The 14,546-nt window shown below is 49.8% G+C and overlaps 1 non-coding gene across 1 annotated transcript; it reads right to left on the bottom strand.

Moving 5' to 3' along the window:
• Positions 1 to 1,673: 1,673 nt before the first annotated feature.
• Positions 1,674 to 1,827, bottom strand: LOC138297522 (5.8S ribosomal RNA). The gene has a single exon (XR_011204124.1). It is a non-coding gene; the product is annotated as a 5.8S ribosomal RNA (ribosomal RNA).
• Between the last annotated feature and the right edge of the window lie 12,719 nt (positions 1,828 to 14,546).

The raw sequence follows: 14,546 nt of genomic DNA, 5'->3' as shown, positions 1-14,546 counted from the left end.
CTTTACCAGATAAAACTGGGGTTTCCAAGTGCCAGCTATCCTGAGGGAAACTTTGGAGGAAACCAGCTACTAGATGGTTAGATTAGTCTTTCACCCCTATACCCAGGTCAGATGACCGATTTGCACGTCAGGACTGCTACGGACCTCCACCAGAGTTTCCTCTGGCTTCGACCTGCCCAGGCATGGTTCACCATCTTTCAGGTCCTATCAAACATGCTCATGCTCCACCTCCCTGACAGAGCAGGGAGACGGGTCTCACCTTCATTGCGCCACAGAGTTTCGCTCGGCCCTCCAACTTGTACATGTGTTAGACTCCTTGGTCCGTGTTTCAAGATGGGTCAGGTGGGTAACAGACATCACTGCAGACCCCTGGTGCCCGGCGTGGGCCTCCCTGCCCAGTGGCGCGACGTTGTCACGGCACACTGAGCACAGTCTGCCCCAGTCGAACAGTCGCACCGATCAGGGGGCCCTGTCCCCCTTCCCCACCCCAGCGCACCCCGAGGGGTGGCCGGTGGCGGTTGCCAGGGGAGGGCCACGTAGGCGGTCGAATCTCCCTCAGCCCCGCAGACATAGCGAAGCTGCTGCCAGGGGGGCTGGAACACTCTCTGCCGGAGCGGAGAGCCACCCCCAACTCCGGAGCCTTCCCAGCCGACCCAGAGCCGGTTGCGGCGCACTGCCACTGAGGAAATGCACCCTGCGGGGGCCGGTTGCGCCCAGGCAGCAGTCCCTCTGAGGGGATTCCCCGCCCCGGGCGACCGTCCTTCCCGCCATGTTGAATCCTCCAGGCGGACTGCACTGACCCCACCCGTTTACCTCTTGACGGTTTCACGCCCTCTTGAACTCTCTCTTCAAAGTTCTTTTCAACTTTCTCTTACGGTACTTGTTGGCTATCGGTCTTGCGCCTATATTGAGCCTTAGATGGAGTTTACCACCCGCTTTGTGCCTGCATTCCCAAGTAACCCGACTCCGAGAAGACCTGATCCCGGCGCGAGCTGGGGGCCATTACCAGCCTAACACCTTCTGCGGGGTGAGCCTCAATCAGAAGGACTTAGGCCAACGGTTTTCTGTACGCCACATTTCCCGCGCTCGCCGCCTGGCGGGGATTCGGCACTGGGCTCTTCCCTCTTCACTCGCCGTTACTGGGTTAGTCCTGGTTAGTTTATTTTCCTCTGCTTAGTTATATACTTAAATTCAGCGGGTCGCCACGTCTGATATGAGGTCGTAGTCGGATGCCAAACAGTGGGGGCGCGAGCTGGGACCACCGCCCACTGGGCTGCAGGGGACAGGGGAGCTGCTGCAGCGCACCCATTTATTTTTTTCCCCCCAGATCGGAGCCCGAGGCCAGCAGATAGCCCTCTGCCTCCCCGCAGGGGGACCGGCCGCAGAGGTGGGTGCCCGAGGTGGGGCACGCGGGCAGCCATGTGACACCACAGACAGCCACGCGTGGCACGCAGCCAGGTGCCCCGGGACGCCCTACCGCTGAGGAGGGGTGGCGAGGCTGGGTGCGCCGGCCGATGTACCTCGCGGCGGGACCCGGGGTGGGGGTTTGGAATCCTGCTACAGGCGATCAGGGGTGGTCTGACCTTGGAGTTGGGGGGACAAAGGGAGCAGAGCTACCCTGCAACAGCCCCAGCTGTGCCCCAGGAAAAGCCCTGGGGCGATTGACGATCAAGCGACCCTCAGACAGGTGTAGCCCCAGAAGGAACCCGGGGCCGCAAGGTGCGTTCGAAGTGTCGATGATCAATGTCTCCTGCAATTCACACTAATTCTCGCAGCTAGCTGCGTTCTTCATCGACGCGCGAGCCGAGTGATCCACCGCCAAGAGTCACAGGCAACTTTTCTCAACGTTCGCCCACCTGCAGGGGGCAGGAGAGGTGGGAGGAAGGTGATGCCGCCCGTCCACCGACCATGCTGCGTGACTGCCCACCACCCCGTCAGGCTTCCCCTCTTGAGAGTCAGCCTCCATGATTCCAAGAACGTTTCCAGGTGCTGGCAACGAGGGAGCGTCTCGCCCCACCTGCACACCGGCCGTCTGCCACCGGGTCTCAACCATTACGCATCGAGAGTCATCGGGCTCAAGGTGGGCGGACCCAAGGCGTGACGGCGGGCTGGGACTAGCCCACCCCCCTGCCCTGGTTGGAGGGAGCCGCGGTTCCCTTGTGGCCCCGGCTCCTCCTCGACACTGCTGCCCGAGGAGGGCCGCTCCTCAGTTGCCCGAAGCCTGGGCGAGCTGGGCATTGGGCGCTGGAGCGCCCAGATGGCAGGACGTTCAAGGGTTTTGGTCCCAGCCTGGGGAGGCACTTCGATTTGGTTTCCCTCCCAGGGTCGTGCCGTGTGGGCGTGAGTTCCGTCTCGAGAGGGGCTTTCTCCATCTTGCCGCTCCCGGAGGGGCTGGAGCTGGGGAGGCATGCGCCCCCCCGCTCCCCGCTCCCTCCCGCGTAAGAGGGTCGGGTCCTCCCAGCCGGAGGAGCCTGCCCCACGCACAGTCCTCTCTCCCAGGCACCCCGGCGGCTGCGGATCGCTCCGCCAGCCAGGGATGCGCGACGGTGAGGCCCTGGCCCTGTGCCTACTGGTGTTCTGTTCTGGGAGGCAGCCGAGGGCTTTCAGGTTGGCACCCTAGGTTGCTCGGGCCGCTCAGCTGTAATGATCCTTCCGCAGGTTAACCTACGGAAACCTTGTTACGACTTTTAGTTCCTCTAGATAGTCAAGTTTGATGGTCTTCTCTGCTCTCCGCGAGGGCCGTTGCCAACCCCGGCGGGGCCGATCCAAGGACCTCACTAAACCATCCAATCGGTAGTAGTGACGGGCAGTGTGTACAAAGGGCAGGGACTTAACCCCTTCGCTGCCAGGCCTTTTCCCCCTCAGGTGCCAGGCCTTTTTTGGGCTATTTGGGGCAGGGCGTGCTTAGGCCCTCATAACTTTTTGTCCACATAAGCTAACCATGCAAAATTTGTGTCCTTTTTTTCCAACATCCTAGGGATTCTAGAGGTACCCAGACTTTGTGGGTTCCCCTGAAGGAGACCAAGAAATTAGCCAAAATACAGTGAATATTTCATTTTTTTTAAATAATGGGGAAAAAGGGCTGCAGAAGAAGGCTTGTGGTGTTTTTCCTGAAAACAGCAACAACAAAGAGTTTGTGGTGCTAAAATCACCAGCTTCCCAGCCTTCAGGAACAGGCAGACTTGAATCAGAAAACCCAATATTTCAACACAATTTTGGCATTTTACTGGGACATACCTCATTTTTACGATTTTTTGTGCTCTCAGCCTCCTTCCAGTCAGTGACAGAAATGGGTGTGAAACCAATGCTGGATCCCAGAAACCTAAACATTTCTGAAAAGTAGAAAACATTCTGAATTCAGCAATGGGTAATTTGTGTAGATCCTACAAGGGTTTCCTACAGAAAATAAACAACTGAAATAAAAAAATTGTGAAATTGAGGTAAAAAACAGCCATTTTCCTCCACGTTTTACTCTGTAACTTTTTCCTGCAATGTCAGATGTTTGAAAGCAATATACTGTTACGTCTGCAGGACTCTTATGGTTGCGGGGATATATAGGGCTTGTAGGTTCATCAAGAACCCTAGGTACCCAGAGCCAACAAATGAGCTGCACCTTGCAGTGGGTTTTCATTCTATACCTGGTATACAGCAATTAATTTGCTGAAATATAAAGAGTCAAATATAGGTATAAAGAAAACCTTTGTAATTCTAAAATGGGCACAAGATAAGGTGTTAAGGAGCAGTGGTTATTTGCACATCTCTGAATTCTGGGGTGCCCATACTAACATGTGAATTACAGGGCATTTCTCAAATAGACGTCTTTTTTATAGAGTGTCTTATATTTGGAAGGAAAAGATGTTGAGAAAACCAAGGGGCAATAACACTTGTTTTGCTATTCTATGTTCCCCCAAATCTCCAGATAAAAATGGTACCTCACTTGTGTGGGTAGGCCAGAATCCTTTGCAAACCTCAAAATTTGGCTAAGAAAACACTTTATTCTCATCTTTTGGTGACAGAGAGTTCTGGAATCTGAGAGGAGCCACACATTTCCTTCCACCCAGCTTTCCCCCAAGTCTCCTGATAAAAATGGTACCTCACTTGTGTGGGTAGGCCTAGTGCCCGCAACAGGAAATGCCCCAAAACACAAAGTGGACACATCACATTTTCTCACAGAAAACAGAGGTGTTTTTTGCAAAGTGCCTACCTGTGGATTTTTGCCTCCCCAGCGTTCCCCAAAGACTCCCGATAAAAATGGTACCTCACTTGTGTGGGTAGGTGAAGAAAGTTGGCTCTGTATATACTATTTCAAAGCAAGAAATAGTGTGCACAAAGTCCAAGGGTTCTCCTTAGAGGTAAGATAGTGGCAAAAAGAGATAATTCTAATGCTCTATTTTCTGGTAGTGTGGTGGAGCAGTAGGCTTATCAGAGGGTAGTGTTAAGCATTTGTTGTACACACACAGGCAATAAATAAGGTACACACACTCAAAGACTTACTGCAGGCCAATAGGTGTTTATATAGAAAAATATATTTTCTTATTTTATTTTAAGAACCACAGGTTCAAGATTTACAAGTAATACTTCAAATGAAAGGTATTTCACTTAGGTACTTTAGGAACTTTGAATGAAAACAATATCATATGCAGTTTTTGTAAAAATGGCAATAAGCTATTTTGAAAGTGGACACAATGCAAAAATCAACAGTTCCTGGGGGAGGTAAGTAATTGTTAAGTTCACAGGTAAGTAAAACACTTACAGGGTTCAAAGTTGGGTCCAAGGTAGCCCACCGTTGGGGGTTCAAGGTAACCCCAAAGTTACCACACCAGCAGCTCAAGGCCGGTCAGGTGCAGAGGTCAAAGAGGTGCCCAAAACACATGGGCTTCAATGGAGAACAGGGCTGCCCCGGTTCCAGTCTGCCAGCAGGTAAGTACCCACGTCCTCGGGGGGCAGAAAAGGGAGGTTTTGTAGGGCACCGGGAGGGACACAAGCAGGCACAAAAAGTACACTCTCAGCGGCACAGGGGCGGCCGGGTGCAGAGTGCAAACAGGCATCGGGTTTTGTATTGAAAGCAATGGGGAGACCTGGGGGTCTCTTCAACGATTCAGGCAGGCACAGGGGGGCTCCTCGGGGTAGCCACCACCTGGGCTAGGCTGAGGGCCGCCTGGGGGTCGCTCCTGCACTGGAGTTTGGTTCCTTCAGGTTCTGGGGGCTGCGGGTGCAGTGTTGGTTCCAGGTGTTGGTTCCCTTTTTACAGGCAGTCGCGGTCAGTGGGTGCCTCTGGATTTCCTCTGCTGGTGTCGCTTTGGGGGCTCAGGGGGGGGTCGTCTCTGGCTACTCATGGGCTCGCAGTCGCCGGGGAGTCCTCCCTGTAGTGATGGTTTTCCACAGGTTGAGCCGGGGGCGTTGGGTGCAGAGTGGAAATTCTCACGCTTCCAGCAGGAAACGTGAAGTCCTTTAGAGATGTTTCTTTGATGCAAGAAAGTTGCAGATTGTTGAACACGGCCGCAGTTCACAGGAGTTTCTTGGTCCTTGGTTGCGGGGCAGTCCTCTGAGGATTCAGAGGTCGCTGGTTCCTGTCGGATGCGTCGCTGTTGCAATTTTCTTCGAAGTTGGGAGACAGGCCGGTAGGGCTGGGGCCAAAGCAATTGTCGTCTCCGTCTTCACTGCAGGGCTTCAGGTCAGCAGTCCTTCTTGTTAAGGTTGCAGGAATCTAGTTCCCTAGGTTCTGGGGGCCCCTAAATACTGAATTTAGGGGTGTGTTTAGGTCTGGGAGGGCAGTAGCCAATGGCTACTGTCCTTGAGGGTGGCTACACCCTCTTTGTGCCTCCTCCATGAGGGGAGGGGGGCACATCCCTAATCCTATTGGGGGAATCCTCCATCCACAAGATGGAGGATTTCTAAAAGTAAGAGTCACCTCAGCTCAGGACACCTTAGGGGCTGTCCTGACTGGTGGGTAACTCCTCCTTGTTTTTCTAATTATCTCCTCCAGCCTTGCCGCCAAAAGTGGGGGCAGTGGCCGGAGGTGCGGGCATCTTCACTAGCTGGGATGCCCTGTGGCGCTGTAATAAAGGGGGTGAGCCTTTGAGGCTCACCGCCAGGTGTTACAGTTCCTGGCGGGGGAGGTGAGAAGCATCTCCACCCAGTATAGGCCTTTTTCCTGGCCACAGAGTGACAAAGGCACTCTCCCCATGTGGCCAGCAACATGTCTGGTGTGTGGCAGGCTGGCAGAAACTAGTCAGCCTACACTGGAAGTCGGGTATAATTTCAGGGGGCATCTCTAAGATGCCCTCCGGGTGTATTTTACAATAAATTGCACACTGGCATCAGTGTGCATTTATTGTGCTGAGAAGTTTGATACCAAACTTCCCAGTTTTCAGTGTAGCCATTATTGTGCTGTGGAGTTCATGTCTGACAGACTCCCAGACCAAATACTCTTATGCCTACCCTGCACTTACAATGTCTAAGGTTTGGCTTAGACACTGTAGGGGCATAGTGCTCATGCACTTATGCCCTCACTAAGGCCTGCTAGAGGGGTGACTTACCTATGCCACAGGCAGTGTGAGGTTGGCATGGCACTCTGAGGGGAGTGCCATGTTGACTTAGTCATTTTCTCCCCACCAGCACACACATGCTGTGAGGCAGTGTGCATGTGCTGAGTGAGGGGTCCCTAGGGTGGCATAAGACATGCTGCAGCCCTTAGAAACCTTCCCTTGCATCATGGCCCTTGGTACCATGGGTACCAGTTACAAGGGACTTACCTGAGTGCCAGGTTTGTGCCAAGTGTGGAGACAAAGGTACAGTTTAGGGAAAGAACACTGGTGCTGGGGCCTGGTTAGCAGGGTCCCGGTTAGCAGGGTCCCAGCACAATTTCAAATCATAACTTAGCATCAGCAAAGGCAAAAAGTCAGGGAGTAACCATGTCAAGGAGGCATTTCCTTACAGTAGGCCTAGTGCCCATGACAGGAAATGCCCAAAAACACAAAGTGGACACATCACATTTTCTCAAAGAAAACACTGGTGTTTTTTGCAAATTGCCTACCTGTGGATTTTGGCCTCTAGCTCAGCCAGCACCTAGGGAAACCTACCAAACCTGTGCATTTTTTAAAACTAGAGACCTAGGGGAATCCAAGACGGGGTGACTTGTGGGGCTCTCACCATGTTCTGTTACCCAGAATCCTTTGCAAACCTCCAAATTTGGCAAAAAAAAAACTTTTTCCTCACATTTCGGTGACAGAAAGTTCTGGAATCTGAGAGGAACCACATATTTCCTTCCACCCAGAATTCCCCAAAGTCTCCCGATAAAAATGGTACCTCACTTGTGTGGGTAGGCCTAGTGCCTGCGACAGGAAATGCCCCAAAACACAAAGTGGACACATCACATTTTCTCAAAGAAAACAGGTGTTTTTCGCAAAGTGCCTACCTGTGGATTTTGGCCTCTAGTTCAGCCGGCACCTAGGGAAACCTACCATAACCTGTGCATTTGTGACTCCTTTGCAAACCTCAAAATTTGGCAAAAAAACACTTTTTCCTCACATTTCGGTGACAGAGAGTTCTGGAATCTGAGAGAAGCCACACATTTCCTTCCACCCAGCGTTCCCCTAAGTCTCCCGATAAAAATGGTACCTTACTTGTGTGGGTCGGCCTAGTGCCCGCGACAGGAAATGCCCCAAAACACAAAGTTGACACATCACATTTCTCAAAGAAAACAGAGGTGTTTTTTTCAAAGTGCCTACCTGTGGATTTTGGCCTCTAGCTCAGCCGGCACCTAGGAATCCTACAAAACCTGTGCTTTTTTGAAAACTAGAGACCTTGGGAAATCCAAGATGGGGTGACTTGTGGGGTTCTCATCAGGTTCTGTTACCCAGAATCCTTTGCAAACCTCAAAATTTGGCTAAAAAACACTTTTTCCTCACATTTCGGTGACAGAAAGTTCTGGAATCAGAGAGGAGCCACAAATTTCCTTCCACCCAGCATTCCCCCAAGTCTCCCAATAAAAATGGCACCTCACTTGTGTGGGTAGGCCTAGTGCCCGTGACAGGAAATGCCCCAAAACACAACGTGGACAGATCACATTTTCTCAAAGAAAACAGAGGTGTTTTTTGCAAAGTGCCTACCTGTGTATTTTGGCCTCTAGCTCAGCCGGCACCTAGGGAAACCTACCAAACCTGTGCATTTTTTTAAACTAGAGACCTAGGGGAATCCAAGACAGGGTGACTTGTGGGCTCTCACCAGGTTATGTTACCCAGAATCCTTTGCAAACCTCAAAATTTGGCTAAAAAACACTTTTTCCTCACATTTCGGTGACAGAGAATTCTGGAATCTCAGAGAAGCCAACAAATTTCCTTTCACCCAGCATTCCCCTAAGTCTCCTGATAAAAATGGTACCTCACTTGTGTGGGTTGGCCTAGTGCCCGCAACAGGAAATGCCCCAAAACACAAAGTGGACACATCACATTTCTCAAAGAAAACAGAGGTGTTTTTTGCAATGTTCCTACCTATGGATTTTGGCCTCTAGCTCAGCCGGCACCTAGGAATCCTACCAAACCTGTGCAGTTTTGAAAACTAGAGACCTAGGGAAATCCAAGATGGGTTGACTTGTGGGGCTCTCACCAGGTTCTGTTACCCAGAATCCTTTGCAAACCTCAAAATTTGGCAAAAAAACACTTTTTCCTCACATTTCGGTGACAGAAAGTTCTGGAATCTGAGAGGAGCCACAAATTTCCTTCCACCCAGCGATCCCCCAAGTCTCCCAATAAAAATGGCACCTCACTTGTGTGGTTAGGCCTAGTGCCCGTGACAGGAAATGCCCCAAAACACAACGTGGACAGATCACATTTTCTCAAAGAAAACAGAGGTGTTTTTTGCAAAGTGCCTACCTGTGTATTTTGGCCTCTAGCTCAGCCAGCACCTAGGGAAACCTACCAAACCTGTGCATTTTTTAAAACTAGAGACCTAGGGGAATCCAAGACAGGGTGACTTGTGGGCTCTCACCAGGTTATGTTACCCAGAATCCTTTGCAAACCTCAAAATTTGGCTAAAAAACACTTTTTCCTCACATTTCGGTGACAGAGAGTTCTGGAATCTCAGAGAAGCCAACAAATTTCCTTTCACCCAGCGTTCCCCTAAGTCTCCTGATAAAAGTGGTACCTCACTTGTGTGGGTCGGCCTAGTGCCCGCAACAGGAAATGCCCCAAAACACAAAGTGGACACATCACATTTCTCAAAGAAAACAGAGGTGTTTTTTGCAAAGTTCCTACCTATGGATTTTGGCCTCTAGCTCAGCCCGTACCTAGGAAACCTACCAAACCTGTGCAGTTTTGAAAACTAGAGACCTAGGGAAATCCGAGATGGGGTGACTTGTGGGGCTCTCACCAGGTTCTGTTACCCAGAATCCTTTGCAAACCTCAAAATGTGGCTAAAAAAACCACTTTTTCCTCACATTTCGGGGTCAGAGATTTCTGGAATCTGAGAGGAGCCACAAACTTCCTTCCACCCAGCATACCCGCAAGTCTCCCGAAAAAAATGGTATCTCTCTTGTGTGGGTCGGCCTAGTGCCCGCGACAGGAAATGCCCCAAAACACAAAGTGGACACATCACATTTTCTCAAAGAAAACAGAGGTGTTTTTTGCAAAGTTCCTACCTGTGGATTTTGGCCTCTAACTTAGCCGGCACCGAGGGAAACACACCAATCCTGTGCATTGTTGAAAACTAGAAATCTAGGGGAATCCAAGACAGGGTGACTTGTGGGGCTCTCACCAGGTTCTGTTACCCAGAATCCTTTGCAAACCTCAAAATTTGGCTAAAAATACACTTTTTCCTCACATTTAGGTGACAGAGACTTCTGGAATCTGAGAGGAGCCACAAATTTCCTTCTACCCAGCGTTCCCCCAAGTCTCCTGATAAAAATGGTACTTCACTTGTGTGCGTAGGCCTAGTGCCCGCGACAGGAAATGCCCCAAAACACAAAGTGGACACATCACATTTTCTCAAAGAAAACAGGGGTGTTTTTTGCAAAGTGCCTACCTGTGGATTTTGGCCTCTAGCTCAGCCGGCACCTAGGAAACCTACCAAACCTGTGCATTTTTTAAAACTAGAGACCTAGGGGAATCCAAGACGGAGTGACTTGTGGGGCTCTTACCAGGTTCTGTTACCTGGAATCCTTTGCAAACCTCCAAATGTGGCTAAAAAACACTTTTTCCTCACATTTCGGTGACAGAGAGTTCTGGAATCTGAGAGGAGGCACAAATTTCCTTCCACCCAGCGTTCCCACAAGTCTCCCAATAAAAATGGTACCTCACTTGTGTGGGTAGGCCTAGTGCCCGAAACAGGAAATGCCCCAAAAAACAAAGTGGACACATCACATTTCTCGAAGAAAACAGAGGTGTTTTTTGCAGAGTGCCTACCTGTGGATTTTGGCCTCTAGCTCAGCTGGCACCTAGGGAAACATACCAAACCTGTGCAGTTTTGAAAACTAGAGACCTAGGGAAATCCGAGATGGGGTGACTTGTGGGGCTCTCACCAGGTTCTGTTACCCAGAATCCTTTGCAAACCTCAAAATTTGGCTAAAAAACACATTTACCTCACATTGCGGTGACAGAAAGTTCTGGAATCTGAGAGGAGACACAAATTTCCTTCCACCCAGCATTCCCCCACGTCTCCTGATAAAAATGATACCTCACTTGTGTGGGTGGGCCAGGTGCCTGCAACATAAAAAGGCCCAAAACTTGTAGAGATGGAGGGGATAGCACAGCGAGCTGATTAGGACATATTCTTCTTTTATACATCTTTAGGTTGACTCTGCTTTGGGGACCCACACAAGTGAGGTGTCATTTTACTTGGGAGACTGAGGGGAATACTGAGGAGTAGGAATTTTGTGCTGGAACGGTGATCCTACTAAGAAAAGTCAGGAAAATATTATTTTTTAAGCAAATATTGAGGTTTGCCGAAGAGTCTGGGTAAGAAAATGTTGGGGGATCCACGTAAACCGCACCTCCCTGGACTCCTTGGGGTGTCTAGTTTTAAAGAATGTCTGGGTTTGGTAGGTTCCCCTAGATGAAGGCTGCACCCACGACCAAAAACATATGTGCCCCCGCCTCCACAAACACAGGTATTTTTACAATATATCATTTTGATGTGTCCACGTACGTCCGTGATGTGCCAAACACTAAAATTGTGAAAAGAAGCACTCTTAGGTTATGTGAAAAAGACCCCTCATCCACCAACCAAGTTGGTGGCATGCTTCATCATCGGGGTCCCACCTGAGACACCTAGCGTGTGACAAGTGTGCTGCGACGCCTGATTACAGCGGAGCAGGTATTGTCGTTTGTACCACACATACTGGTTGGATTTGGCACGAGGGTGAGCGATGGTTCAGTGGATCAAATTTTCTTAACAAGAGATTTCGCAAAAGTGAAATGCACTGTTAATAACTGAAAGGCAAAAAACTGAACCAATGACTCACAGCTTGTGAGCTGTAAAGCCACGTCAAGGCACCAACCGTTTTAAGGTCCATTCACACACCTTTCATAAATGACATGCACAAGACCATTCACGCCGCCAGCCACGGGCCCAGCACATTACAACACTCGCATTGACAGGTTGCGCTACTCAAGGGCCCATCACTTACATATGCCCACATACCTGATACAGCAGTCACACTAGTTGATGGGAGTGTGTAGATTGACGTTTGGCTGGCACTGCCAGCCACGCACCACTCCACGCACACGCCAACCAAGCACCACCCCAAGCACACCTCCAGCCAAGCGCCACCCCACGCACACCGCCAGCCAAGCACCACCCCACGCACACCACCAACCAAGCGCCACCACAAGCACACCGCCAGTCAAGCGCCACTTCACGCACACCGCCAGCCAAGCGCCACCCCAAGCACACCGCCAGCAAAGCGCCACTCCACACACACCACAAGCCAAGCGCCACTCTACGCACACTGCCAGCCAAGCCCCACCCCAAGCACACCGCCAGCCAAGCGCGACCCCACACACACCGCCAGCCAAGCGCCACCCCACACACACCATCACTTTTTTTGTTTATACCACACGTAAGACTTACGAAGAGCAGTGTAAGGTTCCAACCTCTGATCTACTCTATCAACACCACCCATGTACCTATTGTAGTCCAAAATGCACGCAGGTTTGCGCACTTCGGCAACCTGACCCCAGACAGTCACAGGGGAAGTACTCTCATCATGGGTGGTAGATAGCATGTACACATCCCTCCTGTCTGAGAATTTCAGAGCTAGCAGCTCATTATTCCGCAAGGCACTGCACTGTCCCCTCTCAAGTTTTTTACAGACAAGCTTCCTTGGATAGCCTTTCCTGTTAGAATGGATTGTGCCACAAGCAACAGTGTCCCCTCTAAACAACTCCTTGAACAACTGCACTCCAGTGTAGAAATTATCTACGTAGAAATGGTGACCTTTGTTAAACAGTCGTCTACCAAGTTCCCACACAATGTTTCTGCTAACTCCAAAAGTGGCCGGACAACCAGGAGGGTCAATACTGGAATTCCTACCAGTGTAGACCCGGAAATTATACACGTGTCCTGTACTGCTTTCTGACAGCATATACAATTGAATCCCATATCGTGCCCTCTTACTAGGAATGTACTGCTTAAAAACGAAACGCCCCTTGAAAAGGACCAAAGACTCGTCCACACTTATCTCTTTGCCTGGAACATAGACCTCTGAACACCGATCTACAAAATGATCAAGTACAGGCCTAATCTTAAAAAGATGGTCACAATCAGGGTGATCTCGTGGCACGACTAAAGCATGGGTACAAAATGCAGCATACGAAAAAGAAGCAAATAGCGTTTACGAGTCATAGTTGCAGGAAATATAGCTGTTGCCATCAAGGGACTAGTAGACCAATAAGAAGCCAGTGATGGCTTCCTTATCAACCCCATCAAAAAAGTCAAACCTAAAAAATCTGTCATCTCTTCCAGATATGTGGGAACCCACTGAGTAGCTCTAGACTGAGGCCTAAGTCTGGCAGCGTTGTCCCTCAAATATTGCTCCGCATACACATTAGTCTGCTCCACAATCTCTTCCAAAAATACATTGTCCATAAACAAGTGAAAGAAATTGACAGGCAAAAAGTTTTCCATATTGACTCTACACCCAGGGAGACCATTAAATGCAGGTAACTGTGGCTGCTCCATGTTTGGGGCAATCCAGGTGTCAGGTCTTCTAATGGGAAACCCTTCAGTCCCAGGCTGCTGCACTCTTGGCACATCAATGTCTCCTCTAAAACAGGCTCTTCTTCTGCACTGAGAGTGGCTTCCTCATCAGAAGAATCCTCTCGGACAGAAAATTCACTGCCAGAATCTTTCACTTCCTCCTCTGCCTCAGATGCAAATTCAGTCTCGTAATCATGGTCTGAAGACGACTCAAAAAGCATGCCAACAACCTGCTGAGTGGTCACTCTGTGGCTAGCCATGATCCTCACTAACAACAAATGGATTACCAACAACAACCAGCACTAAAATAAGTAATAAACAAAGTGTAGCTTTATCACAAAGAGTTATGTACTAAAAAACTATATCACTCACTTGCCTGAAAAAGCTACTCACCAGCAACTACTCTGCACAGACACAACAATCACCAATGATATCCCACTAAAAAGAAAAAAGAAAATTAGACATATGACAAGACAAATATCATTGTGCTCAAATCTAAGGACAATTTCACACATAATACTGCATTTAGTACACCACCTACAAACATGTCATGCATGCATGTCAGCAATACTCCTTTGGAGTAAATTGCTTTCACTTACCTAAAACATGCAACTATGCAAACCGCAGGACAACTACTGCCAAAACCGCAAGGATCCACAGCAAAGGAAGCAAAAGCTTTGAACTAGAACAAAAAGAAGAAATAAACTGTCATAATCATAAATACAAATACTTCACAAGTTGAAAAACACCCCGCCACCAAGAACTTAGAAATTGTCCCTGATGCCTAAGTGGCTTCTGCCCCCCTTGGGGGCAGTTGGGCCTAAAAAAAATAGGCTGATCTGCCCCCAAAAGCTCTGTACCCTGTTTGTGGGGGGCGACCCTTGCCAAAGGGGGTGAATGGGGGTGCCCCCAGCACAAAAAAACTAAGAGGAGGAAAAAAGTGTCATGGTGGCATCTGCCCCCTTGGGGGCAGATAGGCCTAAAAATAATAGCCTGATCTGCCTCCAGGGGGAGCAGACATGGTCATCAGTAATGTGCCCCCCTTTGGGGAGTGATGCTTGCCAAAGGGGCCGCCTCCCCACCCACACAAAACACACACACACACAAGATCCCTGGTGCCTAAGTGGATTCTGCCCTCCTTGGGGGCAGATGGGCCTAAAAAAAAGGCAAATCTGCTCTCAAGGGGGGCAGAAATGGCCAACAGCTCTGTACCTCCTTTGAGGGGACGACCCTTGTCAAAGGGAGCACCCACAGCATACAAAAAAACAAAGGGAACCAAAAAAAAAAAGAATCTCTGACATCTTGGTGCCAGATGGGCCTAAAAAAAATAGGCTGATCTGCCTCCAAGGTGG

The sequence above is a fragment of the Pleurodeles waltl genome, chromosome 5, assembly GCF_031143425.1.
Source record: "Pleurodeles waltl isolate 20211129_DDA chromosome 5, aPleWal1.hap1.20221129, whole genome shotgun sequence".
NCBI lineage: Eukaryota > Metazoa > Chordata > Amphibia > Caudata > Salamandridae > Pleurodeles > Pleurodeles waltl.
Note: the sequence above shows the minus strand (reverse complement) of the source record. Positions and strands in the feature narration are given on the sequence as shown.